This window comes from Palaemon carinicauda, unplaced genomic scaffold (genome assembly GCF_036898095.1).
Source record: "Palaemon carinicauda isolate YSFRI2023 unplaced genomic scaffold, ASM3689809v2 scaffold31, whole genome shotgun sequence".
NCBI classification, from domain to species: Eukaryota; Metazoa; Arthropoda; class Malacostraca; order Decapoda; family Palaemonidae; genus Palaemon; species Palaemon carinicauda.
This window is the reverse complement of record NW_027170768.1, coordinates 474,235-497,698: the sequence shown is the minus strand read 5'-3', so window position 1 is coordinate 497,698 and position 23,464 is coordinate 474,235. Positions and strand designations below refer to the sequence as shown.

Genomic DNA, 23,464 nt, shown 5'->3' with positions numbered 1-23,464 from the left:
AAACTCAGCCTCAGATTACCAAAATACCTTAAAACTCAGCCTCAGATTACCAAAATACCTTAAAACTCAGCCTCAGATTACCAAAATACCTTAAAACTCAGCCTCAGATTACCAAAATACCTTAAAACTCAGCCTCAGATTACCAAAATACCTTAAAACTCAGCCTCAGATTACCAAAATACCTTAAAACTCAGCCTCAGATTACCAAAATACCTTAAAACTCAGCCTCAGATTACCAAAATACCTTAAAACTCAGCCTCAGATTACCAAAATACCTTAAAACTCAGCCTCAGATTACCAAAATACCTTAAAACTAAGACTCAGATAACAATATTCTTTCATTATTTCAATACCTTCTAATTTATCTACAAAAAAGTATACAAAGTGAAACTCACATAAAGATGAAAATCTGTCTTAATCTGCTCCCAGTTGAAGAGGGGGAACCGGTTCAAGATTTCATTGGAAGGACACTTTTTCCGGTGTAAATTCTGTGGAAAACAAAAATGTAGTAACAACATTAGAGAGAGAAGCATCTTTGCTAAGGATATGTTTGTATTTGTATCTTTAAGATTGATAAAGTAGAGAAGAAATGCTGAGTGCATTGACCATAATTAGGTAAAAATAAAACCAAAAAGCATCACAAATTTTAAGCATTTTTGTACTTTTCCTAACCATACAAACACGAATTCTTCATGGGAGCGTGACTTCCGCAAAGCTAGTACGGTCATTTCAACTTTTAACGGGGTCATAGGTAGTAGGTTGGCCAGGGTACCAGCCGCCCGTTGAAATACTACCGCTAGAGAGTTATGGGGGTCCTTTGACTGGCCAGACAGTAGTACATTGGATCTTTCTCTCTGGTTACGGTTCTTTCCCTTTTGCCTACACATACGCTGAATAGTCTGGCCTATTCTCTACAGATTCTCCTCTGTCCTCATACACCTGACAACACAGAGATTACTAAACAATTCTTCTTTGCTCAAGGGGTTAACTACTGCACTGTATTTGTTCAGTGGCTACTTTCCTCTTGGTAAAGGTAGAAGAGACTCTTTAGCTATGGTAAGCAGCTCTCCTAGGAGAGGGACACTCCAAAATAAAACCATTGTTCTCTAGTCTTGGGTAGTGCCATAGCCTGTGTACCATGGTGTTCCACTGTCTTGGGTTAGAGTTCTCTTGCTCGTGGGTACACTCGGGCACACTGTTCTATCTAGTTTCTCTTCCTTTTGTTTTGTTAAAATTTTTATAGCTTATATCGGAAATATTTATTTTAATGTTCTTATTCTTCTTAAGATATTTTATTTTTCCTTGTTTCCTTTCCTCACTGGGCTATTTTCCCTGTTGTAGCTTAGAAAATAATAATAATAATAATAATAATAATAATAATGATAATAATAATACTGTAGTGGTAGGTACCTGATTGTAGTTGTGCCGAGCCCTCCAACCAAGCGTGACTTAAAGGTCTTAGGTTTTCATGGTTCGGAAAAATCATAAACCGGTTATATAGGACTATTAACTTCCGCCCTCAGGTTACAAAATTTAGGTGCCAATATCTTATGATGTATCGCAAATAATTGTACTCGATAGAAAATAATGGCCAATTTCGGTCTTTTCTGGCTTTTTTATTCAATTTTAGTAGGTTATGTTAGTCATAGAATGAGGTTATTTAAGGAAGGCATGTCCCTGGGCCTCTCTGGAACCTTTCCCCCCACCGGCAAGCGTGCTGTTCTGTGCTGGGGGGGGGGGGGGTGGCTCCCTTACCGCCCAATGTCCGGCAGCCTCGCACGGGGGAGGGCGCAAGGTTGAGCTGGAAGATCGGTAGGTCAGCTGGCAGGACCATCAACACTGGAAGTTCTGCTTGATCCTCTGAGGCGGGGTCTCTATGAGAGACCTCTCCCGCGAACGAGAGAGGTACCCTTCGTAGAAGAGACTTGGCGACACTCGCAGGCTTAAGCACTGGAGAGTGCCTGTGTGCAATCTCAGGAAACTCTAACGATGTGCGCTGGTGCGCAGGGGAAACCTGGCGCTTAAGGGAAGTATGCGCAGTATTTGCCCATACGCCCTTTTTTCCCCGAAGGGATCGATGCCTGTTTAATGTAGGTGTCCACAGCGCGTCAGCAGTCAGGAACGGAGATGGCAGGTCAAGGAGATGGCGAATAAATCTGCGGAGAGGTCCGGATCAGCAATCTGAGCTAATCAGGAACAATCCTCCGAACAGGAGTCTCTATGAGTGGCCTCTCTCGCGAACGAGAGAGGTGAACACTTCGTAGAAGAGACTTGAAGACACTGTTAATGGCGCCCCTTAGGGCTGTTGGATCAGCAAGCTGACCTTATACGGAGCAATACTCCGAAGAGGAGTCTCTATGAGTGGCCTCTCTCGCGAATGAGAGAGGTGAACACTTCGTAGAAGAGACTTGCCAAGACTGTGCTCCACCCCTGAAGGAAGAGAAACTCAGCAAGGGAGGAAAAAAGTCTGGCCGAAGAGCAGCACAGTAGTCGACGGCGATGAATTATTAAGGTATGGGAAGTTCTCCCTCTGCAGGGAGAAGATCTCACACCCGGGGAGGGAACCTCCCTCGGAGGGGAAGTTATCCAACCCATGGAGGCGAACCTCCTTTAGCATTCTAAGATGATCTTAAGTGCTGGCATGTTGTCACTGGAGAACTTCTAAGAGAAGAAATAACGCCCATGACGACGTCCTTTGAGGAACGGCAGTGACAGCAGACTCCCCAGGCACAAACAGGACAGCTCTGCTTCGTTGGCACTCTTTAATCAAACGAAAAAAAAACTGCATAGTTAACTGGGAAAATAAAATTAAATAATTATTTAACAGAGATTCCCCAGGGAGGTACTCCGAAGAGTAACCCCGCGGGAATAGCAAAAAGTAAGAATTAGAAATTGAGCATGCGCCCTCCTCTTCCACTGAAATTCACGGGAGAAGGGGGAGGGCGGAGTAATTGTAATAAAAACAGAATTATAATAATCTAAATCATCTAAGAATGTTCACTAACAGTAAGAACCACTGACCCCCGAAGGGAAGTGTTCCCCACAGAGATGCTGAAAAGTTAAAAATACAATTAGATTTCATTAAAAAAAATTGAGACAAATAAACAGAATAGCAACCCAACCTGCAACGGGAAAGGAGCTTCCGTAATAGTACGTAGTAGTATTAAGGGGTGAACGACCTCGAGTAGAGAGAGAGACCATAGTCAATCTAAACTCCCACATTCCCTTCACTGAGAATCCAAGTTCCCCTTTGGAAAGGAGGAACAGCGAAGATAATAGATGAATGAAGAAAATCCAGCGATGACGATTCTCCACGGCGGCCGAGTTAATGGAAAAGCCGAAGGAACGACCGAAGGACCAAGAGGGAGAGGCCGTACCCCATGACGAGAGACCGTGGTGGCCTTGCACTACGCAGGTGTCGTTGTCGTACATCACACACACAGCACAAACACTGAAAAGAAAACTTACTACATTTCTATACACAAAGATATACATAAACATTAAGAATGTTTATATATGTATAACAAGTATAAGAAAAAAGTAAGTAAAAAAACAAAAAGCATTAATGGCTGTCAAAGAGGCGAGGGTGAGAGCGGACACGTCCAACTACCACCCGAGCCGAGAGCAAAGTGAGCTCAGCACAGGTGTGTGTGTGTGGGGGGGGGGGTGTAGCAGGCTACCCTCCCTACCCCCCGCTAACTAGCGGTGGGATAGTAAACCCTCGTAAAAATTCTGATGGCTCGTCATTTCAGCTACACCGAAAGTAATAACCCATATTAAATAGCGTGGTTTGTATTTCAGTTACGGAACAATTAAAGGTTTGTTTCAAGTACTTAGATGTATAGGAACAACTAAAAAAAAAGAACTACAACTCACAAGTAATTTAGCTGCCACATAAAGCTGGATTAAAGTTCCGTATAACCGACGGCATCGCTGGAACGAGATGATCTTCAACAAATCTTCCAGGAGATGCTCGAGAGGCTCCACGTTCTCTAGCGATTTTTTCTGCAGACAACAGCTGAAGCCTTCTGACGAGGAGGGGGAATCCCCTGAAGAAATCTGGCCTCATATTTGCTTCAATTTCTGAAAGATGTATTCACTTAAATGTCAGGGTACAGCTTCACAGTACTGTAATCAAAATCAAAAAGTGTGATTTTCCTATTCTCTAAAATCTAAATAATCCATATTTTCCAAGTATTCTGTATTCTACCTAGCTATACAATGACCCACTCCTTTAAATATAAAATTTTTTTAACATATTTGAATTTTCCAAACCATAAAAACCTGAGTGTTTTAATAATTAGGAGAAATACATGTTAAATCTATGACTTATTCCCATACATAATACAAACCTTATACCTTCAAGTGAAGGCTCATCCGTAGAAAGGCAGAAATATCGATTTATTCGATTCTGTAAAAGAAGCAAAAATCATGACTCACGTCAACCTCTTAACTACCCGAGCGTAGGGATATCACAGGTGCTAGACAAAGCCCCCCGCTAAGGATTAGTGGACAATCTAGGAGGATTCTACATCCTTCCGGATATGAGAATCCGAATGTATAAGTATTATGACTGGGAACACACCTTCTCTCCATCCTTCCCCTTGTACAGATGGACGTGGAAAATACTTCAATGAAATAAAGTGAAGGAAACGTTCTCTGTCAAATAGCTTACCTGCATGGATCGTACGATCCAGGTACGTAGCGTCGCGATTGTTAAACCTTAAGGTAGGGGAGCAAGAAAGGAAAAATGCCCAGACATTCTTACAGCACCTTTCATTCTCGGACTTGTATCGCAACCGCTATCTAAGAAAAGATGCTTCTTGTTTCATGAGGGTGCTAGGCTTCCTATACAACCTGCTGAACAGGTATCATAGGACCTAAGGAAAATGGGTCAAGGGAGTTGTGGGTATACTCCTGCAGGTAGCGGGCAGTGGAGGTTGTCCCACGACTCCAGGCGCCTGCCTTCAGCAACTGCGCCAAGGACATTCTTTCTGAATGCGAGGGTGGAACAGATTAATTTGACTTTGTTGGTTAGCGAAATAGGGAGACTACTCAAGGCTTCTCTCAGAAGCAGAGTATGGGAGTTTAATGGCCTTACAAAGCCAAAAAGTGAGTGTGCTCTTCGAGATCGGCTGAGGAACACCTTATACTCTAGCTTGAAATGCCTGGTTCTCTTATGATAGCACCGTAGAGCTCTAATACGACAGAGAAGTAGGTCCTCTTGATCGTTAGTCACATCTAGAAGAGGGTCATAGACTCTGGGGTTCCGTGTCTTGGCTACAAACTCTGGAACAAAGGTCATCAAGACCTTTTTCCATTCTTCAGAATGACGAACGGCATAGGAGATGCCATGCAACTCGCCTACTCTCTTCATCAGCGTCAGACACCTGTCCAATGCTCAAGGGCTCCAACAGAGTGCGTTTAAGGGGACCGCCCGAAGGACTCCTAAAGTCATGAGATCCCGCAGGATCAACATGACGATAGCCCGGAGGTTACGAACACCGTGAGGAGAACCAGCAGGTTCAAAAAGACGTCTCCTCACAGCACGAGGAGGAGAACGTACAGGATGGCGAGGGATCACAAATACTTCCACCCTATGATCCTCTGGAGAGGAACGCAGAGCAGACTCCGCCCGATGGGGAGACTGATCCATCTCTAAAGCTACCTCCTCCGCAGGGGAGGTTTGTTTTCCCGAAGGAGAACGTCGCTCAAGACAAGGCTCTCGCTCCGCCCCTGGAGGAAAACCATAAGCGTAAGGGGAACCGCCGATGCCTAGAGGCAGTCTTCTCTTGAGATTGAGAAACTCGTTCCCCGAAAGAGATACCTGCTTCGGAGAAAGCTCTGCTACAGCCCCTGGTGGATCAGCAAACTCCTTAGAGTCGGAAACAGACTTAAGGCCTGACCGACGGGCTGCCGCGCCTGCTACAACCCGCAGCTCTAACGCAAAAGCTGAACATAAGTTTTCTCTCGCAAACAAGAGGAAAGTTCTCCTGAAGGAGGACATCGCCTAAGAAAAGCTATCTCCCAGCTCTATGGGAAAAAAAGAGTAAGCATAATAATCTCTCTTGCAAACGAGAGAGAAGTCCTCTCGAAGAAGGACATCGCCTAAGACAACCTTTCTCCAAGCTCTATGGGAAAAAGCATAGGCGTAACGATCTCTCTCGCGAACGAGAGGGAAGTTCCTGCCGAAGGAGGTACAAGCCTTGGATTTGCTTTTCCCCAACTCAAGGGGAAGAAGCACAGTCTTCGGCGACGAGATAGCAGAAGCAGATCTCTCCGAGCTGTCAGTAATTCTTCCTGAAAGAGGGAAGGTTGTTAAACGGCTGAAGTATGAAAGCTCTCCCTCGGAAGGGAGGGCAGCCCAACTCGGGGGAAGGTTAACACTGACAGCACTCTATGCTTCCCATCACCAAGCCTTGTTCAAGTTGAAGGTCAGCAACGAGTGCTACCTCACAAGGTGAGCAGCTCACGAACTGCCACAGGAAGTGCAGGACATTGACCAGAGCGGCCGAAGCCATCGGCATGTCGGTGCTATCTGTTAGAAAAGGTAATAAAAGCTGTGATGAATTACAATTCATAACTCCACTGCATGACATAAACTATTCGAAAAATAAGTCCCCTTCCTTGTAAGAGAATTCCTCGAAAGGGAGCGGAATTGTTATGAACTTTAGCTCAAGTACTGAAACAAACACACGGGAGTGTCGGGAGGGCGGCAAGATAGGGGAGTAGTAGTATCAATACAGTACAAAGAAAACTCCCTTACGGTGGAGACTGTCAATTGTAATTAAAGTTACAAGTACAGTACTGTACTGTATTTTACAAAATGAGTATGTTTCCATATATACACTCATATATATGTATGAGATAAAAACACACACAAAAGAATAAACTAAACAGAAAAACAATCAAGGCAAATCTGTGCGGAAGAGAAAGGCAGCATGTCCGTCCTCTACCAGCCACAAAGTAAAGTGGTTACTCAGCCGAGAGGTGTGAGTGAGCGGGGTAGCCAGTCTACCCCAACCCCCACCCGCTAACTAGCGGATGGGGTAGTTATCCCTCACAAAAATTATCATGGCTAGTCTTTCAGCTACAGTGATACCTCGGTAGTCGAACGACTCTATACTCGAACAATTCGGAGTTCGACCAAAATTTTCGAGAAATTTTTGCTGCGGTGCTCGACCAAAAATTCGGTACTCGACCAGCCGAACACGTGACGACCGCATGGGCTTTGTGATGATCGCGCCATCTCGGCCACTCTCGCTTGTTCGGGAAGCATCAGTTCTCTCGAGAGCGTCACTCAGACAACGCGCGATCAGCATTCGTTGTGATTTAGTGATTTTCAGTGCTTTTAATTGCTTTTTTAGCTTTCATAATGAGTCCCAAGAAAGTAATGAGTGTTAAGGGGAAGGAGAAGAGGAAAACAGTGCGAACAACGATCGAGTTGAAGAAGGAAATTATAGCGAAATATGAGAATGGTGTACGAGTGTCCGATTTAGCGGTAGAATACGGAATGGCGAAGTCGACCATTTCTACGTTTTTAAAGCATAAAGAAATGATTAAGAAGGCGAATGTTGCAACGGGAGTTACGGCGGTAACTAAGCAAAGGCCACAAGTGATTGAGGAGATGGAAAAGTTGCTTTTAATATTTATTAAAGAAAAACAGTTGGCCGGGGAAAGTGTTAGTGAAGCGTTCATTTGTGAAAAAGCGTTGCATATCTATGAAGAATTAGTGAAGAAAAGTCCGAGTACCAGTGAAAGTGATTCATTTACATTTAAAGCGAGCAGGGGTTGGTTTGAAAAGTTTCGTAATAGAACAGGTATTCATCGTGTTACTAGGCATGGGGAGGCAGCTAGTTCGGATCAAATTGCAGCCGATAAATACGTGGGGGAATTCGATCGGTACATAAATGAACAAAATTTGATCGCACAACAAGTCTTTAATTGTGATGAGACTGGGTTATTTTGGAAGAAAATGCCAGCCAATACGTACATTACCAAGGACGAGACGAAGATGCCAGGTCACAAGCCAATGAAAGATAGGCTAACATTGTTGCTGTGTGCAAATGCAAGTGGCGATTGCAAGATCAAACCCTTGTTAGTGTACCACTCGGACAACCCCCGGGTGTTCAAACGAAATAATATTTGTAAAAGTGCACTACCAGTTATGTGGCGCTCGAACACTAAATCTTGGGTCACAAGACAATTCTTTACTGAGTGGATAAACGAAGTGTTTGCCCCCCAGGTTAAGGCTTACCTCATTGAAAAGAGCTTGCCAATGAAATGTCTTCTGGTTATGGACAATGCTCCTGCACATCCTCCAGGTCTCGAGGATGACTTGAAAGAAGAATACAGCTTTATCAAAATCAAATTCTTGCCCCCCAATACTACTCCCATACTCCAGCCCATGGACCAACAGGTCATTTCAAACTTCAAAAAACTCTATACCAAGGCCCTTTTCAGAAAGTGTTTTGAAGTGACCAGTGACACGAAGTTGACCCTAAAGGAATTCTGGAAGGAACACTTCAGCATCCTCAACTCTGTTAACATGATTGACCAAGCTTGGCGAGGTGTGACCTATAGGACATTGAACTCTGCCTGGCGTAAGCTGTGGCCATCATGTGTCACAGAGAGGGAGTTTGAAGGTTTCCAACCAGAGGCGGGTCCAAGCACTGCTACCCCTGTAATTTCTGATGACACTGATGTCGTTGAGGAAATTGTTGTCATGGGCAGGAGTTTGGGGCTTGAGGTCGACAAGGATGATATTGATGAGCTTGTAGAAAGCCATTCTACCGAGTTGACTGTGGAGGAATTGTTGCACCTGCAACAACAACAGCAGCAGGATCTGATTGTGGAGCAGGAATCTTCAGAAGAGGATGAGGTAAGGGAGGATGTTCCAAGTTCTCTCATCAATGAAATTTGTTCCAAGTGGGCAGATGTGCAGGCTTTTGCTGAAAAATACCACCCAGAAATTGCAGTAGCAAACCGGGCAGTGCATATGTTTAATGATAGTGTCATGTATCATTTTCGAAGAATACTGCAGAGGAGGAAGAAACAATTAACAATAGACCAGTTTTTCACAAAAGAAAAGAAAGCTGCTACATCAAAGCCTGTTTCTCCTCCAAAGAAGAGACAAAGAAGAGAAGAAACCCCTGAAATAGATCTGCCCACCCTTTCATTGGAGAGAGAAACGACTCCTGAAGGAGAACTACCCCGCCACATCATGGAAGGGGACTCTCCTTCCAAGCAGTAACCTCCCCCTTCCATCCTCTCCACATCCATCCCTGTATGCCATCGAACCGCTGCTCAAAGGTATGTTCACTACAGTACAGAAAATGGTTTAAAATTGTTTTATTTTAGTACAGTAAATGGTTTAAAATTGTTTTATAGGATTTTCTGACCAATTTCATACACATTTAGATAATTATTGTTGTTTAGGTACACGTTTTATTAATATTTTGGGCCTGTTCGAGTGCTTGGGAACGGAATAGAATATATACCATTATTTCTTATGGGGAAAAAAATTCGGTACTCGAACAAATCGGAGGTCGAACACGGATCTCGAACGGATTATGGTCGAGTACCGAGGTATCACTGTACGTCAAAAGTAATACCCTTATAAATAGCCGAGGGTTTCTATTTACGCCTAAACAAATACTACAGTACAGTATATAAAACAATAGAATATTTACATCTGTGCAATTGTACCACATGCATAAACTGTTCAAATACTTATTTTGTGAAGGCCTATTTGGTCGACTTCCAGAGTGTGTGAAAACTCTGAATCAAGTCATGTGCCCCCTAACTCCGATCGTCCTCATAATTATGATTGCTAGAGTCCGAAGAATTTGGATTCAGCGACTTCAAAAATGGTACGAATGGTCAAGATATATTAATTGTTTGCATGTGAATTTATTTATTTGTCCTCTTTCCTCCCAGAATATACAATAACAATTTTACCCATTCAATCAACACCAAAGCTAGGACATAGTTCAGACACAGAATTCTCTTATGGCCGGTTATATGCTAATCACTTGGTTATGGGTTGAGAAATACAACAACGAAATAAGAGTCTGGGGGCAGAACTCCACATTAAAAGAATTTTGAGCACATATTAATGGAGGCTGGGAGGAACGTAGAGTAAAGGTCCCCTTTTTGTTTTGTTTCATTTGTTGATGTCGGCTAACCCCCAAAATTGGGGGAAGTGCCTTAGTATATGTATGTATGTATTAATGGAATTGGGGTATAAGTACTTGGTTGGGACAGGCATAAACTTTTTTATCACTTGTCAAATCTATTTTCTCTTGGGGAAAATGCTGTCTATCTTAGTCTGAAATACGATATTATGAAACTTGTTTTACGATTTATGAAATATGATTTAGTTTTACCTAGCTAGGAGGGAACCCGGGTAGGAAGCAAACACAGAGTTGAGACATAGCCTTACGGTAAGCTAAGGATACAGCTGTCTGAGGAGAGCCGCAGCCCCACACCCCCTCAGTAATTGAGTAGGTAACAATAAGGATCCTAGGTTAGGTTACATTAGGTTGTGTTCTTGGTTAGCTTCCATTTTCAATACTGTATGTAATTTTTTGGTTAATATATGATACTTTAATTACTAGCGTAACTGAAAATCGCTATAAGGAATGGACAAGTGCTGGCTAGTTTAGCATTTTTCTCTGTATGGTAAATGGGGGCTGGGGCATAATAACTTACGTAATAGTTGATTAAAATGTGAGGGCTAATTCTTACTTTAACTCCATTGTTTACATTTGGTAGATTGATGGCGAGTTATTGCGCATATGTTGCTTGCGTTTGCTTTTTCCCGCTGTTCTGTTTTTTTTTGCATGACAATCATTGCCTGGCTTTTTAAACCAAATAAAAGCTTCCAAATGTTTATGCACAAGTTCCGGGATGCCATTCTACAACAGCCATTTATTTTAGCACCTTCCCCTTCAGGTTCAGCTTGACCATCACAAAGACATCTCAAAGAGGGATGCACAATCTATTTTGAAAATGTATTTTCTTTTTTAATTTGGTGTAATTTCATCTGTCAGTAATTGATTATAATGAAAACACTCCATTCAGTGTATAGCTATTGTTGATGATGTAAAAGAAGAAAATAACCCTGAAATAAAGACCAATGGGGCTTGCTAGCACAGCTCAACATGTACCGGTTGCCAGACATAGGAGCAGGGATGCAATGTTAATTTTGCGAGTTTAGAGAGCCACGGCAAAGAAAAAACCATTAAGAAGACATTTAGTGAATAATAGATAATCATAATACTTTAATTTTCAGCCACTTACATGAACCATATATTTTTCCAACTTGTTACCTTGTGTTTATTTTGCAATTCTGACCATTATTATTGCTGCAAATCACTCGTTTTTGGCATTTCCTCACCCAACAAACCCCGATTTCCCACTGGAGTTCACCATAAATTTTTTTTCAAAGGGAGTCCAAAACCTCAAACAGGAGGTTAGCCCCAATAATCATTGGCAGAAATATATCAAACATGAAATTAAAGTATCATATATTTACCCAGAACAATCCAAAGTACAAATAAATACAGTACACAGTATAAACTCGTCATGGAGCAATAAGGAGGATGGCTAATGGGCAGGAAGCATAAGCTCATATTCGCGCAAGAAACCATGTACAGATGCACAAATGGGAGCAGAAACCTCGGGGTGTACGTATAAAAGCGGCCACCTGTGTGTATGATGACGGCTGACTATATAATAATACAGCAGTGTAAGGGGGCATTAGCAGCCCCCACCCACCCGTTAGGTAAGTAGGTAAGGACACGGCTTATAGGTTGGTTTAGGGGAGGGAAGTTTAGGTTAGTTGGTGTCTATATTTTATGCTCGCTGGAGGAACTGGCCGCTGATATACAAAGGCTCCGAAACCTCCAATTCACAAAACATGACCTAATGAATGAAATATACAATTCAGGGGAAGAGGATCCCCATATTTTGTGCAATTTTTCGAGGATTTATTATGCGTCCCAGAGAGTAACGTATATAGAAAAAAAGGTTAGTTTTACCATTAATCATCCATTCGCCAGTAAATCTCCCCTACCCTGAACCCATGGTTCCCACTGACTGGCCCCATGACTGTAGGATATATTGGGGTATATCTTATTAACTATTTATTTGCAAGGGAAATAATGGTTGGACCGCTAGCATTTACACGTCAAGCAAGCGTGATTATTCTTATAATTAAAAGGATTGTATTCACTTACTGTGTTCCTACCAGTTAAGAGTTATTTTTAAGTAATGATAATTACATTATAAAATACGTAATGTAATACAATTATACAATATTATGGAATTATTTACCTTGCCCGATGGGTTTCTGGTTTCTTAATGTTTACTTGTGGGTAATGACGTCATAAATTAGAGATGGCTTCTTGGTGACGTCGTACCAAAACAAATAAACTATACATCTTTGAAATGTTTTATCTTATTTTATTACTTGAAATAATATAAATATATGACATATAAACCATATACATAAATTACTATTATACTTAAATACGTTTTAGTAGAATTTATTCTGGATATTAGTTGAATTTGAAGATTTAATTAAGATACTTTACCGGGATTAAAGCTATACCCATGACGTCATAGAAACTTCTTCCTAGTTCCTTATTGCTCACTCTTTATAGATAGGTGCAAAGCTTCTTCTTATTATTGTTATTAAGTTTATATTACCTGTGCCTTGAATAAATTAATATCGTAATGAGATTCTCAATCTTTACTTTTATTCCATTCTACCTTGAAATTAGATAGGATAAAACCTTGCTATCATCAGTTTTTGGCAACCTAATGTGGTAATCAGTATTTCTTAAATTCTTCTTTTATATGCATTGCCCTACCTATAAATGCAGCCAGATCCCTGCTAGGATTTTTCAGCGTACCTAATCTTATGTCTACATTCATTAGCTGTCCTAATTTTGGGCATAAAAATAAATGTTCAGTAGTATCTTCTTCATCTTTGCACAAGTCACACAAATTATCTTCATCCATTATAGAATACATAACAATTTTTCATTTATGGCTGGCATAATTTCATAGCGTAGCTTATTGTTCAATCTACGTACACATGGAAGAACAATATAAAAATCAACCAATTTAGATTAAATGTGCATTATATTATGAATAAAAGACCAATAGAACATCAAAATTTGATTTATAATCCATATGTAAGAGATTAGTTATTCCAGTGCAACAGGAAACAATTGTGTTGAAACGTGTATGCATAATTATTACTGTATATAAAAACACATTCATAGTACAGTATACATTAATGTATTTGCTTTCCTTCATACATTAATATATGTCCGAGATATTTTAAATAGGTTCCATAAGTCAGCATAGCATTTCATAAGCCCCAGTGTAAAGCTCGTCTAGTGGGAAGGTTATGTACTGTGATTGGTTGCTTTGGTAATGACGTCATTAACTATCGAGCTCATAATTGGTTCTTGACTCATGACGTCATTATTCATAGCTAGTATTGATTTTTGATTGATGACGTCATTATCCATAACTCGTTTTATTTACTTAAATACAGAAAGGAGAAGGGTGTATGCATTATAAATGTAAAAATACTTTAATTAAATATATTTTTATTAACCAAAAATAGTTTAATAATTGCTGTTTTCTGCGTATATGGTATTACAAGATATTCTCGCCTTATGCATTTATACCGGGAAATATCTGTTGTCTCATTGGCTGGTTGTATGTGACGTCAGACATTGGTATTCATGAATGAAAAAACCCATACGTATTTAAGATTAATTAGAGCTTAAAAAATACATTTTACAGAAAATAATCTTAGCAATACTATTAATTTCAAAATAAAATAAATAAATAATCTTATTAAAGACCGTAAGTTAGATAAATAAGTCATGTTCGAAGGAACAATTGACTAACTTTATGGCTACGATGTTTCATGCGTGTGTTCGTTTGTGCGTGAATGAAGGCAATAACCAATCACAGCTGAGGAAGATCTAGCCAATCAGAGGACTGGAATGTACCACCAAGAGTAACGGGGACTTATGAGTTGCTGTTGGAGGAACCTGCTCAAATACCCGTAAATTTACATTAAAACACTTATGAAAACAAAATAGGATGAAAAAAAAAACGTCATTAACTAGAGCGTTTGACCGAAATGGATCCCGTGAAGCCGATTCTTTCGTCAACAGCAGCTCATAAGTCGGAGGAACCCTCTCGCCTTATGCATTTTTAGCGGGAAATATCTGTCGTCTCATTGGCTGAGACGTCCTCTGCTGTGATTGGTTGTAGTATGTGACGTCAGGCAATAGTATTTTATGAATGGGTTCGTCTCGGTAGGAGTGAAGTATCTATACGTATAGCAGATAAATTAGGACGGATAAATTATAGTTCATAGTAAACATGAGCTTTTCATATGATTAACTTAATAATAAAATAGATAAAAAATCTTGTTCGAATGCTTAAGCTGATTAAATAAGTCTTTTTAGAAGAAATAATGAACTAGGTTTTGGCTACGATGTTTAACTTGTATGTGGGAGTTTGTAAACAGAAGTAACAACCAATCACAACTGAGAAGATACAGCCAATCATAAGGCTGGATTATCCCGCCAAGAGAGAGTTCCTGCGACCATCTCGCCCTAAGTATATTTAGCGGGAAATATCTGTTGTTTCATTGGCTGATTCGCCCTCTTCTGTGCTTGGTGGTTATAGGTGACGTCACTAATCGTGTTTTTATGAATGAATGCTAGTGTAAGCCCTAAGGGGATGAACCTATGCCCATTTCAGATGAATTCGGGCCTTAAAAATTGAATTTTACAAAAAATAATCTCAGTAACATTATCAATTTCAAAACAAAATAAATAAGGAATCTTATTAAAGGCCGTAAGTTAAATAAATAAGTCATATTCGAAGGAATAATTGACTGTCCTTCTGGCTACGATGTTAAATATGTGTGTTCGTTTGTGTGTGAAACCGTAGTACTGAAGGCAATAACCAATCACAGCTGAGGAAAATATAGCCAATCAGAGGATTGGAATGTACCACCGAGAGTTACGGGAGCTTATGAGTTGCTGTTGAAGAAATCTGCCCAAATACCCGTAAATTTCACATTAAAACGGTTAACACACAGTGGAGATAGATAATTAATCAATTATATCATATCATATTCAGTCGAATACGTGCATAATCAACCTTAAAACATCATTATATGGATTAAATGCCAACAATATACTTATTTCAGATAAAGTATGGCTTAAAATTGCAACTTTTATTAAACAAATTCGAAAACAATAATTTCGTAATCAAATATCATTGTTGTACGTATAAAAAAAAGAAAGAAATAGGATGAAAAAACGCCATTAGCTAGAGCGTTTGCGCAAAATTTCCCGTGAATCTGACTTTTTTTGTCAACAGCAGCCCATAAACCGGAGGAACCCTTTTGCCTTATACATTTTTAGCGCGAAATATCTGTCGTCTCATTGGCTGATACGTCCTCTACTGTGATTGGCGGTTGTATGTGACGTCAGGCAATAGTATTTTATGAATGAATTTGACTCGGTAAGACTGAAGTATCTATACGTATTGCAGATTATTTAGGACTGATAAATTATAGTTTCCTGTAAAAATACACTTTTAATATAATTTATTTACAAATATAATAGATAATAAATCTTGTTCGATTGCTTAAGCTGAATAAATACGTCTTTATTGAAGAAATAATCAACAAGGTTTTGGCTACGACGTTTAACTTGAATGTGGGAATTTGTAAACAAAGGTGACAACCAATCATAGCTGAGAAGATACAGCCAATCAGAGGGCTGGAATATCCCGCCAAGAGGGCGTTCCTGCGATTTATGAGTTGTTATTTGAGAAACCAGTTACTTATTACATTAAAAAACTCAAAAGCTTTACCTCTATTTATTTGTTCACCATAAGCCAGAGGAACCGTCTCACCTTATCTGTACATTTAGCGGAAAATATCTGTTGTTTCAATGGTTGATTCGTCCTCTGTTGTGATTGATGGTTGTAAGTGACGTCACTAATCATATTTATGAATGAAATTACGTAGGAGGCATAGGAGGGAATACCTATACGGATATCAGATGAATTATGACTTAGAAAATTAAATTTTACAAAAATAACCTTAAAAAATGTAGTACTTCTTTAAATAAACAAATAAAGGCTCGTATTAAGGGCCGTGAGTTAAACAAATACGTCAAATTCGAAAGAATAATAAAATGTGTTTCTGGCTACGATGTCTAGTCATGAGAGGCGGGGCAGAAGATTTATTGTTTAACGGGAAATTAGAGATGTATTTCAACAAAATATATAGAGATAGTCCTTGTAAGATGTTTATAGAACATAATCTATCAAAAGGATACATTTTAGAGACTAAATCTGTGTTTTTATTAAAAAAATACGTTTAAGTGACGTCATGAACAGTAGGTTGCATTTTACAGATTGCTTAAATGACTGAATAATTTTGTTTGCTGGTTTGAAGTGTTAAAAATCATGAGGAATATTCAATAGATTCTATTATTATACAGAGCTTAGATAGTGAAGGAACTCCCCAACTTTAATTCATATTTTGTAGAATTTCAAGTAAACTTTGATTTAAAGGAATAAATGACTGTTTTGGTTATGGTGTTTGTGTGTGTACGGCTGTAGTATAGAATTTAAGCAAACATTAAACAGATGATGAAAAACGTAGATTAACTTATGATCTGAAAAATATTCCAGCTGGTGTTGTAATATTGACATTAGAAGCCTATAATTTGATATTCAAATAACCTATATAGTTAGATTAGTGTGAACTGATAAGGTTATAATTTTCTAATAACTAGAGGGAGCTCTAAAATTTAGGAGTAAAAATTAGCTGGATTTCTTTTTAAGAAACTCAAAACTTGTAGAGATTAATATCGCTCTTATATATAGTAAAAAATCTCGCTCAACAAGCTGTTTAAACTCTGTATAACTGATTATCTCTGTGTGGTATGGATGGGGTGTTTTGGGGCAACATATGGATCTACTGGTCTTACACAAGGTAAGGCAATCTATACAGACAGACAGGTCTACTTGCTGAGTCATCAACAGCCATTGCTTGACCCTCTCTGGTCCTAACTTGAGAGAAGACGGGGCTTAGTGCTCATCATATGTATATAGAATCAGTCTCTAAGGCATTTTCCTCCTAGAGTGTTGTCATTTTACCTTGTCTCAGTCATTCTTTAAAGAGATGGTTATAAACACCTAAGAATCCTTGAAACATGAGTTTAATATGCAAATATATTTTGACTGGTTCCTGAAAACTCCAGCAATTCAAGTTTTGATCTAGTCCATGATAATAATACTATAAGTGAAGCTACTCACAGGTCTGGTAATTGCTTGGACCTCGTATGCACTGACTCCCCTGGTGTTGTTACAAGTAAGGTTGGTTTTCCAGTCGGGACATCTGATCATGCCTTGGTTTTATTAGTAGTGAAGACTGAGCAGCCTGTCCCTGATGTATCATACTCTTGTAAAATTTATATGAAATCCCAAGCAGACTGGAATGGGATTTTGCATGATCTTTTGTGCTTGAATTGGTCACAATTATATAGTACTGTTGATCCTGTTGTCCCTTTGAATGAGAATCTAGTCAACATAATTGACAGGTGTGTCTCTTCTCGTGTACTAAGGTACCAAGTGAAGGAAAAACTGTAGTTCAATGATGATTGTAGACGGGCTTATTTGGGGAAGTAGGAGGCCTATCATCTTTGGAAGGGTAACAGATCAGATTTGACCTGGAATAACTATACTCAGCTTACAGCTTTTGCTCAGAGAGTTTATGCTTCAACTGAAAAGGAATACAATTTAACCATAAAAGAAACCCTTTCTGGTACAACTCAGGAACATAAATGGTGGTCTACCCTTAAATCTGCAACCCTTTTGGCTGATGCTTTTTATAGTAAAAAGAGTAATGAAAAACTTGAACTTCCTCATTCCTGTTTTCCTGAGGCTAAACTAACTAGTTTAGCTTTTCTATCTCGTGAAATTAAAGCTCTGTTGATGGACCTTGATGCTTATAGAGTTGTAGACCCAAATGGTATTTTTCCTTTGTTGTTTTTTTTATAAAGACTGCAGATTTCTTAGCTCCAAAGTTATCTGTTATTTTGCGCAGGTTAGCAAAAAGAGCTTCTAGCACTTGTTGGAGAATTAGTAATATTACTCTATGTAAATGTGTTTGCGGTAGCTCAAGTTTAACTGATTACCGCCCAATTTCCATAACTCCCATATTATCTAAAGTTTTTGAATGTCCTCTGGTAAAACGTCTTAATAGGTTTGTTGAAGGTAATCATCTATTCCCTAGTCTGCAATTTGGTTTTCGTAAAGGCCTTGGAGCATGTGATGCCCTTCTTACAATCTCCAATGCTGTACAGAAATCCCTTGATTGTGGTCAGGAAGTTCGTATGATTGGCCTTGATTTTAGTGCTACCTTTGACCTTGTTAATCATGAGGCCCTTGTTTTTAAACTCAAACAGTTGGGAGTGGGTGGGTCGTTTCTTATCATTATTATTGATTTTTTAAGTAATAGATCTCAAGGTTGTTGTTGATGGGCACCATAGTGAGTATAGGAATGTGATATCCAGTGTTCCACAGGGTAGTGTTCTTGGCCCATTACTTTTCATACTATATAGGCTACACATGACATGTGGTTTAGCCTAGAAAACAAGTTTGTTGCATATGCAAATGATGCTACTCTCTCTGCATCAATTTCATCCCCTGAATGTAGATCAGGGGTTGCTGAATCCCTTAATAGAGATCTATATAAAATTAGTGCATGGTGCAAATTACGGGGTATGAAGTTGAATCCTTACAAAACTTAAAGTATGATTGTAAGTAGGTCAAGGACAGTGGCTCCTCAACCTCCTGATCTCAGTATTGATAATGTTTCTTTAAGTTTGTATGACTTTAAAAATTTTTGGTGTGATTCTCGACAGCAAATTTACTTTTGAGAAACACATTAGGTCTGTGTCTTCTTTAATTGCACTAAAAATGGTTTATTGAGAAAGTCTTTCAATATTTTCAGTGATTAATCTATTCTGAAGTGTTTTAATTCTTTAATTCTACATTGCTTTGAGTATTGTTCTTCTGTCAGCTCTTCAGCTGCTGATTCTCATCTTAATTTGTTGGACAGAAACTTACGGTCTATAAAATTTCTTATTCCTGATCTGCTGTAGATATTAATCTCTGGCACCGTCATTCAATTAGTTCATTATGCATGTTGCACAAAATTGTTCATAATTCTGACCATCCTTTGCATTCAGATCTTCCAGGACAATTCCATCCTGTTCGTAATACTAGGCAGGCAGTTAATTCTATATACACAGGCGTTTCTCCATCATGAGGCTCAATACTACACAGTATTCTAGAAGTTTTATGACAGCTGTTACCAAGTTGTGGAATGATCTTCCTAATCGGGTAGTTGAATCAGTAGAACTTCAAAAGTTCAAAGTTGGAGCAAATGTTTTTATGTTGACCTGGCTGACAAGAGCCTTTTTATAGTTTATATATGACATATCTGTTTTTGACGATGTTAATAGTTTATATAGGACATATCTGTTTTGACGTTGTTACTGTTTTTAGAATGATTTATTGTTAATTTATTCTCATTATTTATTTATTTCCTTTCCTCACTGGGCTATTTTTCCCTATAGGAGCCCTTGGGCTTATAGCATCTTGCTTTTCCAACTAGGGTTGTAGCTTGGCTAATAATAATAATAATAATACATGGTGCACTGACGGAATATTACTTACGCAGATTGTTGGGGTTTCACTGAAGATTGCTGAATTACACCCCTACATTAGTAAGATGAGAAACAGCAGAAGAGAGACTGGCTGTGGATCTAAACTTCTACATGCATTAGTTCAAGCAGGTTGGAATAATCCAGCACAAGGCAGGGGAAATAGTAAGCATATCATAAATGAAGTCTCAACAGAGGATTTCAGACACTGTAAGCAATCTATGCATTGGATAAAAATCAGTAAGTTCCTCTGCGATGAGGCAGTAATGAATATCAGGCTACTCTGGAAAGACAAATGACAAGGAGCATAGACACTAAATTCTCTTCAGTCACTAGGAATAGTTTAAGGGTAGACGATGCCTTTGATGACCAATGAAAATTTCTCCAAAGACAGCGAACATACCAGTTTTGTGGGATAATTTCTTCACAGGATGTCAAACAGGAGAAACAGCGAACGAAATAAATCTACAGGTCCCAGCGGGAAGCCATCGAGTACGTGTTTGCGTACCCATAAATGCAGTGATGATTCAAGTGAAAACGCATTGGCATACTGAATCAAAAGCTATAACAGGATACTTCAGAACCCTCTGAGAAATCTAATTAAATTAGTGAAACATTGGAAAAATGAGATTCAAGGAGGCAGCACAGGAATGTAGATATCCCATACAAAAAGGGGAGCAAAGGCAGTTCAACGAGGCAGGCATCAAGGGGGACGAGGAATCAGCTATGCCACAGTTAGAATAAGCAGCTGTAATTACAATTTACCAGAAAAATAAGAGAGATGTGACAAAATCCAGCTACAAGGTAAAAGTGAAATGCGAGTTTTGTGCACCTGAGAGGCTGTGCCAGTTTCTCTGCTAGCGTTGGGTTATGTTTTTACTGCGGAAAAATCTGACAATTTGCAAACCATTATTATGGGGAAAAAGTCGCATGCCTAGCAAGGTCGCATTGGATGGTACAATAAGCACCATTTCTGCGAGTGATATTAGAGGCAACAGGCTAAAAAGCTGAAGACGATGTCAGTGGCTGGGAGGTCTGATTGAGATGTGTCCAATGTTGTTGCTGCGCCATACATGCAATTGACCATGAATGTTAGCTTCATTTATTAAAAGATAAAAAAGGTGCACATCAGAAATTGTAAGTGAGTGTATGCATTTTGTCAATGGGACACACAATACTCTGATGCAGGTGTTGAGGTGCCAGTGATGGGAGATGAGAATGAGAGAGAGATTACAATAGATGAAGTGAGGAGAGCACTAGACGAAACGAGAGTAGGAAAAGCGTCTGGTATGGATAGTGTGAGAGCTGAGATGTTGAAGGAAGGGGGTGTGACTGTACTTGAATGGTTGGAGAGATTGTTTAATGTGTGTTTTGTGTTGTCAATGGTACCAGTAGATTGGGTTTGTGCATGTATTGTACCACTATATAGTGTAAGGGTAAGGGAGATGTGCATGAGTGTTGTAATTCAAGAGGTATTAGTTTGTTAAGCGTAGTTGGGAAAGTGTATGGTAGAGTAATGATTAATAGGATCAAGGATAAAACAAAGAATGCAATCTTAGAAATACAGGGTGGTTTTAGAAGAGGTAGGGGTTGTATGAATCAGATTTTTACAGTTAGGCAGATATGCGAGAAATATTTAGCAAAAGGTAAGGAGGTGTATGTTGCGTTTATGGATCTGGAGAAAGCGTATGATAGAGTTGATAGGGAAGCAATGTGGAATGTGATGAGGTTATATGGAGTTGGTGGAAGGTTGTTGCAAGCAGTGAAAAGTTTCTACAAAGGTAGTAAAGCATGTGTTAGGATAGGAAATGAAGTGAGTGATTGGTTTCCGGTGAGAGTGGGGCTCAGACAGGGATGTGTGATGTCGCCGTGGTTGTTTAACTTGTAAGTTGATGGAGTGGTGAGAGCGGTGAATGCTCGAGTGCTTGGACGAGGATTAAAACTGGTAGACAAGAATGACCATGAATGGGAGGTAAATCAGTTGTTGTTTGCAGATGATACTGTACTGGTTGCAGACACAGAAGAGAAGCTTGGCAGATTAGTGACAGAAATTGGAAGTGTGTGAGAGAAGGAGGTTGAGAGTTAATGTGGGTAAGAGTAAGGTTATGAGATGTACGAGAAGGGAAGGTGGTGCAAGGTTGAATCTCATGTTGAATGGAGAGTTACTTGAGGAGGTGGATCAGTTTAAGTACTTGGGGTCTGTTGTTGCAGCAAATGGTGGAGTGGAAGCAGATGTACGTCAGAGAGTGAATGAAGGTTGCAAAGTGTTGGGGGCAGTTAAGGGAGTAGTAAAAAATAGAGGGTTGGGCATGAATGTAAAGTGAGTTCTATATGAGAAAGTGATTGTACCAACTGTGATGTATGGATCAGAGTTGTGGGGAATGAAAGTGATGGAGAGACAGAAATTGAATGTGTTTGAGATGAAGTGTCTAAGGAGTATGGCTGGTGTATCTCGAGTAGATAGGGGTTAGGAACGAAGTGGTGAGAGTGAGAACGGGTGTAAGAAATGAGTTAGCAGCTAGATTGGATATGAATGTGTTGAGGTGGTTTGGCCATGTTGAGAGAATGGAAAATGACTGTCTGCTAAAGAAGGGGATGAATGCAAGAGTTGATGGGAGAAGTACAAGAGGAAGGCCAAGGTTTGGGTGGATGGATGGAGTGAAGGAAGCTCTGGGTGATAGGAGGATAGATGTGAGAGAGGCAAGAGAGCGTGCTAGAAATAGGAATGAATGGCGAGCGATTGTGACGCAGTTTCGGTAGGCCCTGCTGCTGCCTCCGATGCCTTAGGTGACCGCGGAGGTAGCAGCAGTAGGGGATTCAGCATTATGAAGCTTCATCTGTGGTGGATAATGTGGGAGGGTGGGCTGTGGCACCCTAGCAGTACCAGCTGAACTCGGTTGAGTCCCTTGTTAGGCTGGGAGGAATGTAGAGAGTACAGGTCCCCCCCCTTTTTTTTTTGTTTCATTTGTTGATGTCGGCTACCCCCCAACATTGGGGGAAGTGCCTTGGTATATGTATGTATGTATATCTATTTTAACGTTGTTGATGTTTTTAGAATGATTTATTGTTAATTTGTTCTCATCATTTATCTATTTCTTTATTTCCTTTCCTCACTGGGGTATTTTTCCCTATTGGAGCCCTTGGGCTTATAGCATTTTGCTTTTCCAACTAGGGCTGTTGCTTGGCTAGTAGTAATAATAATAATTATTAGTGTCTGTAACTGATAATACACTCCTGCCACTTTTATTGCTCCTCAACGGGTGGCAACACCACTAACTTGTGAACAGATCTATTGATAACTGTCACTATGTCTCTAGTATTTTTCTGGTCTTTGTATTTTGCATCCAATTCTCACATCTCTTGCCTGACTATTTCTGCCTGTTTCTGTATCTACAAGCTGTCCTATTTTCTATTACTCTCACACAACATTTTTATCTTTTATTATAACGATATCACCGACTTGTATGTTTCTCTTTTCCGAGTGCCACTTTCACCGTACAATGAGTGTGAAGATATCTCTCTGCCGCTTACTCCAATAAGTGTTGACAACATTTTGTATAAAGTTTAAACACTTCTTAGTGTCACCTGAAGTAGACCATGAAACAGATGGTACTCTATTTCATGCTGTACCCAAAAGTAAATAGTTTGGACACAATGGTCCTAATTCC

The 23,464-nt window shown here is 39.7% G+C and overlaps 1 protein-coding gene across 1 annotated transcript in view; it reads right to left on the bottom strand.

Annotated features, from left to right (window-relative positions):
- The window catches only part of LOC137636484 (uncharacterized), a 30,724-nt gene extending 18,358 nt beyond the window's left edge, over positions 1-12,366 (bottom strand). Inside the window, exons 1-3 of the mRNA XM_068368907.1 lie at positions 12,340-12,366; positions 3,877-4,083; positions 396-488 (exon numbers count right to left, since the gene is read on the bottom strand). The gene's annotated coding sequence lies outside the window, so the exon portion shown is untranslated. The remainder of the gene's footprint in view (positions 1-395; positions 489-3,876; positions 4,084-12,339) is intronic.
- Positions 12,367-23,464: the final 11,098 nt, after the last annotated feature.